The sequence below is a fragment of the Haemaphysalis longicornis genome, unplaced genomic scaffold (assembly GCF_048455015.1).
Source record: "Haemaphysalis longicornis isolate Haplotype H1 unplaced genomic scaffold, Haemaphysalis longicornis Haplotype H1 scaffold_1, whole genome shotgun sequence".
Lineage (NCBI taxonomy): Eukaryota > Metazoa > Arthropoda > Arachnida > Ixodida > Ixodidae > Haemaphysalis > Haemaphysalis longicornis.
The window spans coordinates 236,602,450-236,619,118 of NW_027526203.1; the positions used below are offsets into that span (position 1 = coordinate 236,602,450).

Consider the following 16,669-nt stretch of genomic DNA (forward strand, 5'->3'; position numbering starts at 1 on the left):
GCTCGCTCTGCTGCTCGGACGGCACACGGATCTGTCCGAGATTTCTCTGCCAGCCCTCATTCAGTGATAAGAAGCCGCCTGGTATTATGTGATGACCAGAGGCTGTCATCTTAAGGCGTTATAACACCAATACAGAAGAAAAACTTCGGCTGCTCCTCGCCGTAATGTGGGATTGCCGTGCATACAACGAGAACGCAGCCGGAGGAAACGCCGGCAAACCCTACGGCTTCAACTTCCGCTAGGCACGCTAGGTGGCAGCACACTGCAATGAAAGAGGCGGATTGTCCGGAAATCGCACAGAAGCACTTGAGACACGGGGAAAACTATTTGCCAGAACAGTTTTCAAGGTCTAGACACCTTTCAAAAACAATTGCAGAATCGCAAAAACAAACCGAGAGGTGCCGAATATATGAGCCACCGTCTGCCTCTCACCGACCCGAAGTTAGCTCAAGCTTCCGCGGGGCGGCGCTGGGTGTACTTTTTCGTCGCGCCCTCTGAGCAGTGACCGGTGCCTATATCCAGTAACTCTGGCCAGTACGGAGCCAAAATTCGCTCTTCGATGGAATTCGGCCTCTTCTCCATGCCGCTCGTCCGTAGGTCATCTGTAAAACCCGTGGTGAATCTTTAAAAAGTGCTTTGTTTGCACTTCTACGCGAGTGTCAAATAACAAACTCGAGTTTCGCAGAGAAAAATATAATACAAACATCTACAAAGCATGTCTATGACGTCACGGTGACTAGGTGACGTCATATTAAAAGACAATAAACTCAGGCTAAAAATAAATCTTGATATTGTAATATTAATGTGTCACTGCCAAATATATATGCAATACAATTGAAGTAATTGCAGTGTAATGCAATTACGCAATTTTTTTGTTGATGTACGTCACTTCCGTGGGGCGCAGCAGCCAGTTCGGGGGGGGGGGGGGAATCTGCTCGGAAGCCCCGGGTTGCAGCAGACGCAGCCAAACAAAAAACAAATACGCAGAAGCCGTCTATGCATTAAGTAGTAATAAGGATAATCATAAAAAATAAAAATATTGCTGCGCGTGTAAGCATTTGCATCGAAACGTTTCACGCATTAACGAAAGTGGGGCGCATGCGCCACGAGCGCCTACTAGTGGTAGAAAGCACCCGTAAAAAAAAAAGAAACAATGGCGTTTTCTGATGTGTGCGACTGTGCGATTTGCCCACGAAGTTTGTGTAGGAACTGTTACGAATGTAGTGCATCATAAGGCTCTAAAGTCGTCTGCGCCGTGTGTGTCTTGCCAAGTCGTCATTTGTACGTGAGGAAGTCGTGGTGGGCTGTTTTTACTCGTAGCGTCGTCACCTATCTCCTGCCGAGAACGTCCTGGCTTCATTTGTTGCTGGTGTGTTGTGTGTCTGGGTGTATCCCGAAAGAACCCATTCCCGTTTGACTCCGTCCCGTTTGAACCCACTCCCGAAACGCCCTTCCCGCTTGACCCGTCCCGTGTGCGCCCGCTCCCGAAACGACCTTCCCGTTTGGGCGCTTCCTGTTTCAGACCGTTCCCAAAACGCCCTTCCCGTTTCAACACGCTCCCAAAGCGCCCTTCTCATTTCAACCCGCATCGTTCCAACCAGTTTGAATTGCCGAAAATATGCGTTACCGTCTTCGAAACTGTCCCCCAAAATGTGCTTACAAGCAACGGGCCATGCACTAAAAACTTGTATGCAGCAATTTTTCCGGAATCGACCGATATTTCTGGCCGATAAAAGTTTCCGAATGCCTTAGGCCGATACTGCCCTCTTGACAAAATATTTGTAGCTGCGAAAGTGTACTAGAAAGATACTCAATAGCTTGAGCTATGCACGCATTGGATTTTTATGCAGTTGGTGTTCGTACGTGTGGCTGAAATTTATTTAACAGCCGCTCTTATGCTCATTGTTTAGAGCGTAGCTTTGTCTTCGGGTTCTAGATCTATAGATCAAAGATGTCCATCGAGAGACTTAAAAAAAGCAAAAATAACGATTGAATGTGTTAACTCAGCCAATTACACATTTTGAGAGAACGCCGGCGGGTTTCTGTCCTGCGTTTTTGTTGTTGCATAAAAGCCTGCGCGGCTTCTTTGTGCAGGCACGACTGAAGTATAGTGTACTAGGGGAAGCGCTTTCCACGTTTCATCGTTTTTCTGGGAACGCCGGGTAGCGCGTCCAGCTGATAAAAATAATCCCAGCCAGGGAAGGGTGGGTAATGTCCTTTTGGGGGGAGCCGCACCTTTGTCGTCTGAGGTCTATACGACGCCGAGGGTACCTTGTGACGTCGGCGGAATGTCTCTCTAGTTGCCGGGGATAATTACCGCATTAGAGCATGCAAAGAACGGGTGCGTCCTGGTCGGTGGAGTTACCCTCAATGCGGCGTCATTCGTGGGGCTAGAGATGAATAGAGAAAGGCCCCCCGCGGCGCTTGGAAAAGTTGCACCGGCCAAGGTATGCAGTGAGGTTCAAATTCGTAACAGGTCTACAGTGTCACCGCTACAATGGATATATGTGACGAGGGACTGACAGCTCTATTTGTAATGGACACGCCTGGTTGACAAAGCCAGGAATGTCTTCGGCGCTGAGCATATTTTCGGCGCGCGTCGTAGGAACAATACTTAGAGGCCGCCCGAGGTTCGATGGCCAGCTGTCGGAGTTTCTATGGGTCGGTTGGTTTTTATTAGTTATTTACCCGTCCTTACACGAATAACTTGAAGATTAAGTTAAAGTTAGCTTTAGAGTGTGGATAAAATAATTGTTTGTGTATAAACCTTTGGTTGACGTAGCCGTGTGTGTTAGTAGCCCCTCATCACACTTTTTCGGGACACGGCCATGATGGCGTCGTTTTGATGTAATAAAACTTAAGTGTCTCGGGTTTTTGGGGTGGATCTAAAGAAGCTAGAGACGAGGGTCAGTCGACCGAACGAGAGCAAACGAGGGAAGCCGCCGGGAGACCCTCGCGACCTAAATACGTTTAGCTTAGGTTTTCGCTGTTTTCGTGTAAATTATGTCGATTTGTTAATTGGTGTGACTTTAATTGTAACCAAATGTCGTCGTCTGTAGCTTCAAAAAGTGAACCCAAGGTTTGAAAAGCAGTCAAGGACTCTGGCTGTACTGAGTATGCTATCGCAGCGGCTGTGAACAAACGGGAATAAAGGAAAAACAATATGAAAATGTTTTTTTATAACGGTCCATAAACTGGGTACGTTATTCCGGGAATGGGGTAAATGGGAAAATATGAAACGGGAAGGTTCTTTCGCGCCGGGTTGAAATGGGAAGGAACAAACAGGAAGGTTGAAATGGGAATGGGTTCAAACGGGAACGGGCCAAGTGGGAAAGGGCGAAACGGGAAGGTCGTTTGGCGCCGGGTTGAAACGGGAGGGAACAAGCGGGAAGGGTGAAATGGGAATGGGTTCAAACGGCAACCTCCCGTGTGTCTATGTAAAATCTCCCTGATGGAATTTGAGTGGCTTTGTTCTACGACAGCAGTGGTGACAAGCTACAAAGGTTCTTTTTCTGGCTGTGAACATGGGCTCACCCGACGTTAAACGTGAGGCCTACGTAGCTGGTGTTACAACTCACATTCTAGTTCACTCTACTGACAACGGAAGGTATCCTTTACGGAGTGGTTTCGCAGGTTGCTCTGGGTGGTAGTACAATCGGAGCAACGATGCGTTTTTATCCTGTACACAATCGTCTGAGACTGCGTATCTTCCAAACAAAGCAGTATGAATGAGCGCGAATATTGTTCAGGTACAATCGTCTGAGACTGCGTATCTTACAAACAAAGCAGTATGAATGAGCGCGAATATTGTTCAGGTAATCAAATGCGCTGGCGTTATATAGAGTGTTTCATGACTGCTATGGACTATGGTTGTTCGTAAGCATAAGTAGTTATGTCGGCTGTACAGATACACTGCACTGCACATCGTGTGTGTGTGTCTGTGTGTGCGCGCGCGTACGCATATTACAGAGGTGGTACCACACGTTGGCATCGACGGATAACATGGTGGCACCTGGTGCTTCTGCGGGCCACTACATCTTTCCCTCCCGGGGAACAAACAATCATTAGACTAGACAGTCCTGTCTGCACAAATCACCAATACGGTCACCGTTTGTGTGCAGAAATCACCAATACAGTCACTGTCTGTATGAGCCCTGACAGCTGTCGAATCACTGCACGTAATCTTGGAAGTGCACTGGAGGTCTGCGATTTCTCCTGGGCCGGTCAGATGGTGGCCCTGGCATTGAGTACGTTTCCCTCTACCGGTACACTGCACTCCTCAGTGCCAGAGCCTGGAGCCAGACTTTGTGGCTGCGAACCTTGCGGCTGTGCTGGGCTCGGTGGAACATGTGGTGGTACAGCGCGTGAAGACTCAAGTTGATCTGCGGATGAACTCGCAGATTGTGTTTGTGGCGTACCCCCAGGTGCAGTGATCCAAGTCTTCGATGGTGCAGCTCTACTTTGGTAGTCCGTCAACGGGGGCATGTTGTACGTGCAAGAGTTGTCCTTAGTTTCTTGCCCTGGTGATGCCTCTTTTGGTACTGCTGATAGCTGTGAAGCATTCCAAGTTCGACCGTCTTCCAGATAGAAGGACCAGCGGCCAATTTTTTCGAGGATCTTTAATAGTGGTCCATAACTTGGAGCCAGGAACTGGTCCAGGAACTGGTTTCTTCACTCGTATGTAGGTGCCAACTTGGAACTTGGGGATTCTTGCAGCTCGCTGTTGTTCAGCGTATGCCTTACTTTTTCGTTCACACTCTGCGACTCTTTTTCCGAGCGGACTCATCTCCCGTGAAGGATTTGTGCTGAAGTCAGCTGTCAGCTGACCAATGACGTCCAAAGAAGTTCTCATGTGTCCGCCACGTAGAAGAACGGCCGGGGAGAGACCGGTGGTGCTGCGAGGGGTGGCTCTGTATACTCCCAAGTACTCAGTCACAGTTTCCTTCACTGGACGCTGCTCCAGCAGAGCCAGTTCAATGTATGACTTCTGTACACGATCAAATCTCAACGAGACCACTTGCCTGTGGGTTGTACACGGCAGAAAAGATGTGGTTGATTCCACGGTCTTCAAGGAAGGACTCAAATTCCCTTGATGTGAAGTCGACCATGAACAGACACTATTTCAGTAGGGTAACCCTCACGTACGAAGAGTGCTAGAAGCAACTTCGTCACCGTGTGAGTGGTAACGTCAGTGCAAAAAGCCACTTCTGGCGATTTTGAAAAATAATCAACTACTGAAATGGCAAATCGGTAGTCTCCAGGTGCACGCTGAAAAGGAGCAACAACGTCAATAGCTATCTTGTCTCAAGGTTTGTCAGGAAGAGGAATTGGCTGAAGTGGTGTGGGTGAGATCTTGGCACTTTTTTCCGCGTGCTGACAAATGGAACTGCGGATAGCTGTTTCATCATGTTTGCCTAACCCTGGCCATCATACTTCTCTCGTAGGCATTGTTTGGTTTTCACAATACGAGGTGGGATTTGTGAGCCAGCTGGACAAAAGTCGCTATGAGTTTGACAGGAACTACGATGCGCTTAGTACGGAAGAGCATGCCATCAACTGCTGTCAACTCCTTTCGGACTTCATAGTAAGGAGTCAGCTTAGGTGCCCGATTCTTGCGGGGCGGCCACGATGTCTGCACGTAACAGGAAACTTCTCGGAGAGTGTTATCCTCCACTGTCGCTTGTCTCAGTTCATCTTGATGTACAGACGTCACCAGAGACTATTTCTTCAGACTCGCGTGGTTTCGTGGTGGGCGGTGACAACTTGTTTGAGTGCTGTGGATGCATTTTGGGGCCTTGTGTCAACGTTTTACTTGGTTTGTGTCAATGTTTGGCCATAGTAAGGCAGTGTAATTCTGTGCCCACAATCTGGAGACCAAAAGCTTGTACGGCATCAATACCCAGAAGTGATGTTCCACCTTGGGTAATGTGGAAGGTCACTACAGCTGTTTCCGATTTGTGCACAGTGAGGGCAGGGAACTGTCCACGCACAGGAATTTTTCGACGTGAAAAATCCAGTAATGTTGGTTGCGATTTCTTCAGCTCAACTTGGTCTCTGAATAGGTTTTGAAAGCTTTGTTCTCCCATTATCGATACAGCTGAGCCAGTGTCCGCTAAAAATTTTATGATGCGCCAGGGTGATGCCAAAGAAACAGGTTGAACCCCGACATAAAAGTAGACACCCGTACGCTTAATTATCAGTGTGAACAGTAAGAATGTTCATGACACTCTCAGCGTCTTCCTCTGGAACAATTTCGCCGACTCAGGCCGGGCGTGCGACGCAAACTTCGACAGTACGGTTGAAAGTGACCTCGAGGTGGCCACACGTGAAGCAGGTTCAACCGCGGGCTACGGAGGTAGACAGTTGTCAGTTTTGTGCGCCGCAATTTCCACACGCGGCTGTGTTTCCGGAGTACGGGATGACAGCGCCACTACATACGACACTACAGTAGTATTCTTTACAAGTTATGAAAAAGGAACCAAAGACATTGCTGGATTTGGACCCCGTCATTGCAGAAATCTGAAAGTATGTGGCCCCGCGTCATTACTTCACGTGTTTTTGATAAATTTATTTTAAAAATCCACATACACGCAGTGTTTTATTATGCCTGCTACACTGCTGGTTCGTTGTTCCCGTTGCTAATGAAGGTGGCATCAAAGGGGCCGACTAAGGGTGTACTGATCCCAAATTGCCGTTATTTTGTTGGCAGTGTTGGATTCTGTCTGAAGTGTCGTCAGCTATTAAAGTTATTTTGGAATTGTGCAGTGCATTTCTGAGGAATGAACCCAGCAATTTATCTTTCCTTTATTTTTCTTCAGAGTTTGTAGAATGACCTTCGTGAGCAATAAAAATGTGCTTTTGAAATTGTGCTTCATAGTGATGGCTGGAGTTTCATGATTACATTTTGGTGCTTGTGCAGTTTAACAGTAGAGTATAAATTTTTTCAAAGGAGTTTACAAAGTGTATTGTCAAACAGTCAGGTGTCCAGCGTCCCCTTACAACGATAGAGCCATTATTCTACCAAGTGGGACAATTTTTTCAGAGACTTCCCATAAATCTTTAGATTGTTTAGATTCGATGATGATGATGGTTTGATGTTTATGGCGCAAGGCCAACTGGGGCAAAGAGCGCCAAAACAATAGTCGTATATGAGAGGTGATACCTTAAACACTAAGTAAAATCAGCAAATGCAAAGTAAAATCACAAAACGACAATGAGCATGGCTGGTGTATAGGGCCAGATTTCATGATGCGTGATAGGAAATGAGGTTTAAAAACTTGACTTCTGACAAATACTCACACACACGTTTCACGGAAACAATGGCTTCGTCACCTAGGAAAAAGGATGGATGTAGGGGAATATGTTGTCTGTAGAGTTCTCTGAAGTGTTTGTGTCGTGTTGTGTGAAGTGCCTTGCATGTGATTAGTATGTGCACTACGGATAGGGCCTCTCCGCACCTGCTGCAGTGGGGTCTAGAAGAGACCGTCAGCAGATACGAGTGCGTCGCATGGGTGTGCCCTATCCGCAGCCTACCCAAGGTTACTTCCGTGTGTCTGTTGTGTGAGTCAGATGTGTACCGTCCCAAGTGTGGCTTTATTACATGTAGTTTGTTGTCTGTCTGTTCATCCCAGTGTGTTTGCCATGTTCTGCGCAGGTGTTGTCTTATGTGTGGCTTGAGGTCTGTGTATTGTACGGTTGTTATGTCTACAGTGTTCCTGAGTGCAGCAGCAGCAGCCCTCTCATCTGCCAACTCGTTTCCAGCGATCCCAGCGTGTCCTGGGACCCAGCAGAGGAGCAGCTGATGCTTCTGCGCATACACAGACATGATAGTGTTAAATACAAGATTAACTATGTGGTTTTTGGGGGGTGTATGCGATGACAGTGCGCGAACAACACTCAAGGAATCTGTGGAGATGATAGACTTTAGCGCGAACAACACTCAAGGAATCTGTGTAGATGATAGACTTTGGAATATGATTTTCAAGTATGTGTCGTACAATCAGTAAAATCCCATATGCTTCTGCTGAAAAAATTGTTGTGTGGACGCTCATGGTTCTGGCTGCACTGAAATCCGGACCATGAGCAGCGCAGGAGACCATGGTGGAGGTTTTAGACGCGTCACTGTAAAATTCTGCAAGTGGGTATTTAAACTGCAGAGACAGAAAGTGCTGCGGTATTGCAGCTCGCGGTACCCGATTTTTGTCAAGTTTCATAAAAGAAAGGTCGCGCGACACAGGACGAACTTGCAAAGGCGGTAAACTGTTTGAAAAGGATGACCTGTACACATCTAAAAACGAAGCACTGAGATCCGAGGCTCGCTCTTTCACTCTAAGTGAAAAGGGCAGAGGAACGGATGGGCGATTTGCAAAGAGCAGAGATGTTGATGTATCGTTAAAGACAGGATAAAAAGGATGATTATTCAGTGATGAAATTTTAAAAGCATATAGCAAGTCCATGTACGTTCGTTGGTTCTCAAGGCTCCACTTATCACACTCGACATACAGACTCTCGACAGGGCTAGTGCGAAAAGCACCCGAGGCGAGACGAAGCCCCAAGTGTAGCACTGGGTTAAGCATTCGCAACGCTGTTTTAGTCGCCGACCCATATACCACACTGCCATAGTCTAAACAAGACCCAACCAAAGCAGTATAGAGTCGTAGTAGGAGTTCTTTGTCCGAACCATACGATTGATGGGAGAGCACCTTAAGTATATTCATTGTTTTCAGACATTTATGTTTAAGTTTCTTGATGTGTGGAATGAATGTGAGTTTCTGGTCAAACACAACACCTAAGAACTTGTGCTCCTTGTTCACAGGAAGCGACACGCCATTCAGAGTAATGTCTGGGTCCGGATGGACCCCGCGCTTCCTGGAGAACACAACGCAGGAGCTTTTTGCAGGATTCAATTTAAACCCATTCTTGTCTGCCCAGCCGGCAAGTTTCTTTACACCAAGCTGGACTTGACGTTCGCAGATTGACATATTGCATGATTTATAGGATATCTGCACGTCATCTACATACATGGAATAAGAGATTGTAGGTGGCAGTGCCTTACCAAGAGAGTTCATTTTTACTATGAAGAGAGTGCAGCTCAACACGCCACCCTGTGGCACGCCATTTTCTTGCACGTAAACGTTTGAGAGTGCACAACCAACTCTTACTCGAAACGTTCTGTCTGACAAGTAACTAACAAGAGTGTTCAACATGTTACCCGAAACACCGAATGACTTGAGGTCACTAAGGATCCCATAACGCCAAGCGGTGTCGTATGCCTTTTCAAGGTCGAAAAAGACAGTCAAACAATACTGCTTATGCGCGAAGGCATCCTTGATATACGAGTCAAGAGCTACCAGTTGATCGTTCGTCGATCGCCCCACCCTAAAGCCTGCCTGGCAGCCCTCGAGAAGACCGTTGTACTCGAGGAAGTACACGAGCCTGCGATTTACCATCTTCTCGAAGAGCTTGCACAGGCAGCTCGTCAGGGCTATAGGACGGTAGCTTGAGGGGGACGACGGGTCCTTTCCCTCTTTCAGGAAAGCTACAACTATAGCCTCCTTCCAGGAGTTTGGAATGTGCCCCGAAAGCCATATCTTGTTATATAGGTGTAAGAGTGTTAGAAGAGTGTCTGCGTGCAGGTGTTGTATCATTGTGTATGTGATGTTGTCTGGGCCTGGAGCTGAGGGTTTACACGTGCTCAAAGCAGCCCTCAGCTCATGCAGTGAAAACTCCGAGTTATACGAAGATGTTGACCTATTGTTATCTAGTATAGGCTTCTTTTCGGCCGTTTGTTTGTGTTTCATGAAAGTGTTCGTGTAGTGTGCGGAACTGGACACGTGTTGGAAGTGTTGTGCGAGTGTGTCAGCCTGGTCTTCGAGTGTGTCCCCTGTAGTGCTGACCAGAGGCAGGCTGTGTGTTTGTTGTCCCTTGAGTTTGCGTATTCGTGTCCATACTTTCCTTGCGTCTGTGTAGGAGTTTATTGATGTTATGAATGTACGCCAACTCTCTCGTTTTGCCTCACGGCGCACACGTTTTCCTAACGCCTTGGCCCGTTTGAACAAGAGGAGCTTTCCCGACGTGGGGTACCGACGAAGGATACCCCACGCCTTGTTCTGGGCCTCTCGCACCCGCCTACAGTCCTCATTCCACCACGGCCTCCGCTGGTTGCACGGGGCACCAGAGGCGTGGGGAATGGACTTTTCGGCGGCGTCGAGGATGTGCGCCGTGAGGAGTTGGGTAGCTTCTTCGACGTGTAGGTGTCCTGTGGATGTGTGGTGTAGTTTGGATGTCTCTGTAAATGTATTCCAGTTAGCTCGTGCTTCATTGAACCTATTATGGGAAGATGGACTGCATGGGCCTTTACCTATGTATGTGAGTGAGGTGGGGAAGTGGTCACTACCGTATGGGTCAGTGCCCACATCCCACTCGAGAAGAGGAAAGAGAACTGCGGAGCCAATCGCCAAGTCAAGACATGAGTATGTGTTGTGTCCTATGTTATGGTATGTAGGCTGTTTATTGTTTAAAAGGCATGCTCCAGAGGATGTAAGAAACCTCTCTATCAGGCGACCCCGGGCATCCGTACGAGAAGAGCCCCATAGAGAATTGTGAGCATTAACATCGCCTGTTAAGATGTATGGTTCGGGCAGCTGGTCAACCAACGCCTCGAAGTCAGAGCTCGAAAGTGTAACATCAGGAGGAATGTATATGGAGCATACCGTTATCAACCTATTAAATAATATTGTTCGAATTGCTACAGCCTCGAGGACAGTGTTCAGAGTGACAGGGTGGCAGGCTAAGGATTTCCAGGCAATTATGGCCACACCGCCAGAAGAGTGTGTGCAGCCATCCCTGCCCTTTCTGAAGACCATGTAACTATTCAAGAAATTTGTGTGCTTGGAATTCAAATGTGTTTCCTGAACACACATTACATATGGCTGATTAGCATGCAGTATTTCGTATACATCGTCAAGATTTTTAAGAAGGCCTCTACAGTTCCATTGAATTATGTTTTCTCTTCCCATTATTTAGTGTGAGAGCTACTGGAGTCTGTGTGTTTATGTGTCGTCTTTCGGGGCTGTGACTCTCGCCTTTTTTGGCTTGTCGGGAGGCTTTGGCGTCGGGACGCGTTCCTTGCGCTGCGTTGCAGGCAGGAACGGCCCGACATCCATCTCGTCGTCGGATGTCCGAGGGGTGCCCGACGGACCGGGCCCCCCGTACTTGGCCCCCCCTCGGGAGCCCTTCGTTTGAGCCGCCACCGCTGAGGGCGTCCGGGGCGCCAGAGGTGGCACGGGCGGTGCGGTGGCGGTGGGAACCGGTGCAAGGCCCGTGGTGTCCATCACGTGGTGTCCATCACAACAAGTGTTTAGATTCAACACCTCTTCCATACACTTGGAAGTTATTATTGTTCTAGCAACTATGACGAGTTGGAGGGGCTTCAGAGTGCTGTGTCACTGATTTTCAAGCATGCACAGTTGCATCTGATTGTGCAGCTGCGGTAAGAATAGAAAATGATGCGGCATATCAGAATAGTTCAGGACCTTAGCGCTTCATGTTGCTGCATTTCAAGAATATTCTGGCTGTACAGCTGCAGTAAGAATAGGAATTAGTTGCCCAGCAGGTTGCAATGGTTTGATGTCAGTCCTTCGAGGTGCTAATGTTGCTCCTTTGCAGAGGTGGGCTGTTGCTTCTGACTAGAAGGCTACGGCAAGAATTGCAGACTTATGTAGTACGCTGGAATGGATTCATGTGAGGCCCTCGGGCTGTAAAGCCGCTGCTTCTCAAGCACACCTCTTGTTTAGAGCCATGAAGCCGCGGTGAGAGAACATATAGACTGTGAAGTTGGTGCTTCTTATGAACACAAGTGTAATTTTTGTATAGGACCCACACCTCCACCATGACCTTTGCCAGCTCTCCCAGTATTGGCATTTTCAATTTGCGTGCACAGCCTGGACAGCTTTCATGGTGCGGAAAACACTACTCGAACACTGCGCCATTAAATAATTTTCTTTATGTTGTGCGACGGCTTATGAAGATGCGGCATCACTTTCACCTTGTTTTCATCGGGCCTCTGCACTTTCGTTCTGCCTTTTAAACTTGATACGGAGGCAGTCTGCAACCGCCTTAAGCACTGGTGTCAGAAAACCCACTGCAGAAAACCCTATGAGTCTGGCGGTCAATGTGTTCCTGGATTACGTGGACACAACTTTTCTGCAGTGCACTGCAGAAACGTAATGTGGCTATGCCTCATCAGCGATGGCTCAGAGGTACTGCACTCGCCTCATATGGGGGAAGTACTGGGTTCGAATCTGCGCACCGCCGGGCACCCACTGGTTTCTTTAATGGGTACAGGTGTCCCTGGTAGAGTGCGGACCTTTGAAAGGATAACTCACGCCTGGAAAGCTGCCTTTACCATTGCGAGGGGCTTCCGACCTTTGTCAATCTGGTGGGGCCCCGGCCTTCTACAACACCGCATTGCCGAAGGGAGGAAGAGTCTGGCGGCACGTCCTACCACAGGCGGTTACTGAGTAGAGTGTGCAGCGTGGCTGTGGAAGTCGCCATGTGCATTCGTGTGCCTTGGTGGTGCCGGGCACCTATTGAGAAAATAGGTACAAGCCTGGTGCTCGGCCCTTGTTACCACTAGAAGATGCTCCTGGCGTGTGACTACACTTGAAAAGTTGACCCAGCTTGTACAGGAAATCACCTCTATGCAATGAGGTGGCTGGAAAGTGCAATTTTTTTTTTGTTTGTGTCCCCACACGTTGATCAAATCAATATAAGAAAAAGGGACTGCTAGCACACGCTCTGGCGCTCTTTGCCCAAAAAAGTTTTGTCAATGGCACCTGCATGATTTCGGTGACACAGGTTTTGGGAATTACATTCTCAGATGTAGGCTATAATTTATATTTTAAGCACCTGCAATGCAGCCTACTAGGGAATGGTGCTATGAGATGCCCCATACCCTACACTGTACCAACAAAGTGACGTGACTCTGGTCTCTGAACCACTGTTAGATGGTACGGACAATAAACAAAACCGTTCGCAAATGACAGTCAACAGGTGCAGTTTAATTTTAACGCTCTCTTTATCTACTTTTGCTGCTAACCTTCCAATTTCGACACATACGCGTTCTGGGGAAATAGAAATTTCGAGAAATGTGAGCACGGCCCCTGCAAAAATGGTCCTAACTCAGATGCTGCAGTATTATTCCAATATTATTCCTGCGATTATATCACCGTTTGTTAGCTGGCTGAGAAAGAAATCGTGCAATGTACTTTCCGCCCTTGCATTTCAGAAATACAATACCCAGAACTACAACTTTTTCGGAGGCTGTGTTTTTGTTCGTGAACTTGACTAAAAATAGTTACTACAGGTGCAGGATGCGCTCTTTATCAAGCGTAGATAAGGTGACGGGGATTTCGAGAAAGCCGTTGCTTATATCGTTCCGTCCAGGCGGAACGCCAAACAGCGTTCCCGGCTCACAACTCGCAGTGAAGGCAGTCTATGTGCATTTTTACCATACCGCTATCGCTCACTGTTAATTAGTAAATACCCTTAATAATTACATCGCTAATTACAGCTTCGGCGACGGGCCTCGGGGCAAGCAACCGCACTGAAATGGTCCATGTGAAAAGCTTGGCATATACTGCTGAAAAACAAGGACGATGCTATATGTACTACGTAGTGAAGTCTCACCGGAAATTGCTATACGCACTACCAATATAGCGCCATCTATGGACGCTGTCAGAAGCACTTTTTTTTGTTTTTACTGTTTTTACGCGGTCTCAAGCGTCGGCCGGTCGACATGGCTGCTTTTCGTCGCTTTTGAGCGATCCATGGATGGATCGACCCCGCCAATCTCGTTGCGACAAATCATGGTAATAAAGCGCAAGTCTTGAATCGTGGGCCGGGCTGATGCACACGATTCGCGCCAGGGCCGTCAAGCTGGCGTGGCAACTTCCCGATCGCGCCGTCAACACGCCGCAGTGGTTCGAAGACGGCTTGCCCAGTCTGAAGGTAGGTATTTCTGGCCTCGTTGGTTTGTCCCGTAACGCTTGCTTTACTGATGTTGAAGTTGGAGACCCGCGTCGACCGCCGAGCTTATATTTCCGTCACCAGCCTTTCCACCCGATGCGCGAGCATGCATGCATGTCGCGTGGTTCCTTCAGCCGGCCGGAGCAACTGAATGGTGCGAACGCGTATTGGATACCTTCAGCGCGTTTCCCCTCACCTTGTTAAATGCCGTTTCATGCATTGTTACAAGTGCGATAACGCATAAGGTCAAGCACTTTTTTAATCAACAAGTGTGAGAGAGAGAGAAAACTTTAATGAATAAGTGTGAAGCTAATAATAGGAGATGGGGGGATCGAGTCAGTGATGATGCTTGTATCCGCTTTCTAGTGCCGTATATAATTAGTGTACTGAATCTTTCTCAGGGCCAAAACATCGTTCCAGGTTGTAGTGGAAGTTGTGGAACATACCAGGAAGGCACCAATGCCTCGTTTCTCTTTGAAGCAGCCTTGTTTTTATGCATTGAGAACCAATTCGACCAGCTGCACACTTTTACTGGTTCCGTATGTATTAGCATGGGCGTCTGCAGAATTTTATCTTGAGGGGGCAAATCCATTGTTTTGGGCAAGAATAAGGAGAGGGCATTGGGGAGGGTGCAAGTGCTGGGGTAGCGTGTTGGGGTTGGGGGGGGAAGGGGGGGGGGGGCAACATGTATATGTTCCCATTGTGTAGTATGATTCTAATCTTGTGCATTGCTCTTTTGACTCAGAAGTACAGGTTTTATTTGGGTGGCAGTTCCTTTTTTCCTAAAAAATGTAGTTCTTACTGTAAACGGGACCAAACAGTAAAAAAAGGAGATCAGTTCTAAGTGAGGAGAAAAAAGGTTCACGTCAATTTATAACAAAAACTACGACAGCTTCTGCATGCGGTGTGGTTCCTATCGGGCTAACAGATTTGGAAAAAAATTGCACAACACTTCACACGGTGTGGTCGCATGCAGCCCTGCAACAACGGCATCTGTTCCCATTTTCTGTGACTGGCCATAAAAACTGGCTGCTTCAAAATAATAGTAAATTTCTTAGCCGCATTTACATTCAGGCAAAAAGTATTGTGCAGCCATTTAATGCAGTAATGGTTGGTATGGAAAATCGTGCTCAATAGGTTTTTCACGAAAGTTGGTTTCAAGAATTCAAATTGTGCCAGTAAGACAAAAATAACACAATGAAAAAACGTAACAAAGGTCCTGGGTTTTGCCATGTTTATTTTTTTGCTTTTTTTCTATCGTTTATGCAAGCAACATAGCCGTATTGCTAATTGTATTGCATCTTTGGTTTTACAGGTCACCCAGAAAGGACAACTTCAATTGAAGCTGAGGATGTGGTGTAATAAAAATTTACTTCATATTGTAAAACAATAGCAGTGTTGATGTCTTCTTGAAAGTGTAAGAAACAACAGCCTTTCTTGGACCTTTTGCATGCAGACTTATTTTTGGATAACTTGAAAACAATGTAAAATAGTTAACCCGTTTCTTCTTGTCATCTTTTTCTTTTAGGGTAGGTGGTGCTTCTTTTCTTTCAGGTTGTTTTCGGTTGACTGTTTTTCATGATTGATTCAGTTATTTAAGCATTCTGGAGTAGACATATTCTCAGTACAACTGAGCTGACGTCGCCTGAAGTTTATCATGCTAAGCGTCACACGTACACCCTGCATGCTCACCATGGGCACGAACGGGTTGCAGGGTGTGAATGAAGGTAGCACAGAATTCTTTTATGAGCATGTAACCACCTAAGGGTCCACATACTTGAGCAAAATCATGGGCATCTTATGTGGCATAGAAATAATAGCAGTTGCCCTGCCAGTTGGAAAACATACAATTCAAACAATGCAGATGTTAATCAATATATATTTATAACACAATGCTTGGCTGCAGCAGCTCTGATAAACTAGAAAATGTCAATAATGAAGAGATGGGCATTGCTTCCACATAATTTACAGATTTTTTTTTTTACCATTCGTGATGTGAAATTGCCTAGGCGAGTCTTTGGAGGTTGGTAAGAAACTGCTTCAATGCACAACGTAAACCGTGTTGGACAAACGGCACTGCTAGCATATGTGCCATTATGCACGTGAAAGAATGCAGGATAAAAGTTCTATACATCTTCCGGTTTCCTTTTCCTGTGTCTGCATGTTGAAAGCGCCTTTATTTGCCAAAATAAGGCTGAGTGGGAGGAGGGATGTGAAACGTTTAACGGTCACGCTGCAAAAGAATGTGTTTTAAAGGAGCCATGAAGAGAAAATGCAAGTTGGTTTTATTCGAAAGATTTCGTTTTTTATAGTGCCCCCAGCGCTTGTCCGGATACAAACGGTGCTTTATTCACTGACAAATTAAACAATTTAGGTTAAAATTTTGATGTTCCCGCTCAATCGTGCGTTTTCGTGGTCCCAAGTGACATCACGGGAACCGACCGCTCTGCAGCCTAGAGTACCTTCATTCACGCATCCGCCGTACAGGGTAGAGACACGTAACGCTGGCGCCGCCATGTTCGGTTGCTCGCTCGCCGCCGAAGCAAGTCATTGTGTCAAAACCGCGCTAAAATTATCGCCGCAACGCGGTTTACTGAAGAAGTTTGAATCATATTGTCTGTTTCGCGTTGCTAGGTCTCGT

At 47.1% G+C, this 16,669-nt stretch overlaps 1 long non-coding RNA gene across 1 annotated transcript; it reads left to right on the forward strand.

Moving 5' to 3' along the window:
* The first annotated feature begins 13,797 nt into the window (after window positions 1–13,797).
* On the forward strand, window positions 13,798–15,418 carry LOC144168749 (uncharacterized). Its single transcript, XR_013322222.1, has 2 exons — window positions 13,798–14,010; window positions 15,344–15,418. It is a non-coding gene; the product is annotated as an uncharacterized LOC144168749 (long non-coding RNA).
* The last annotated feature ends 1,251 nt before the right edge of the window (window positions 15,419–16,669 follow it).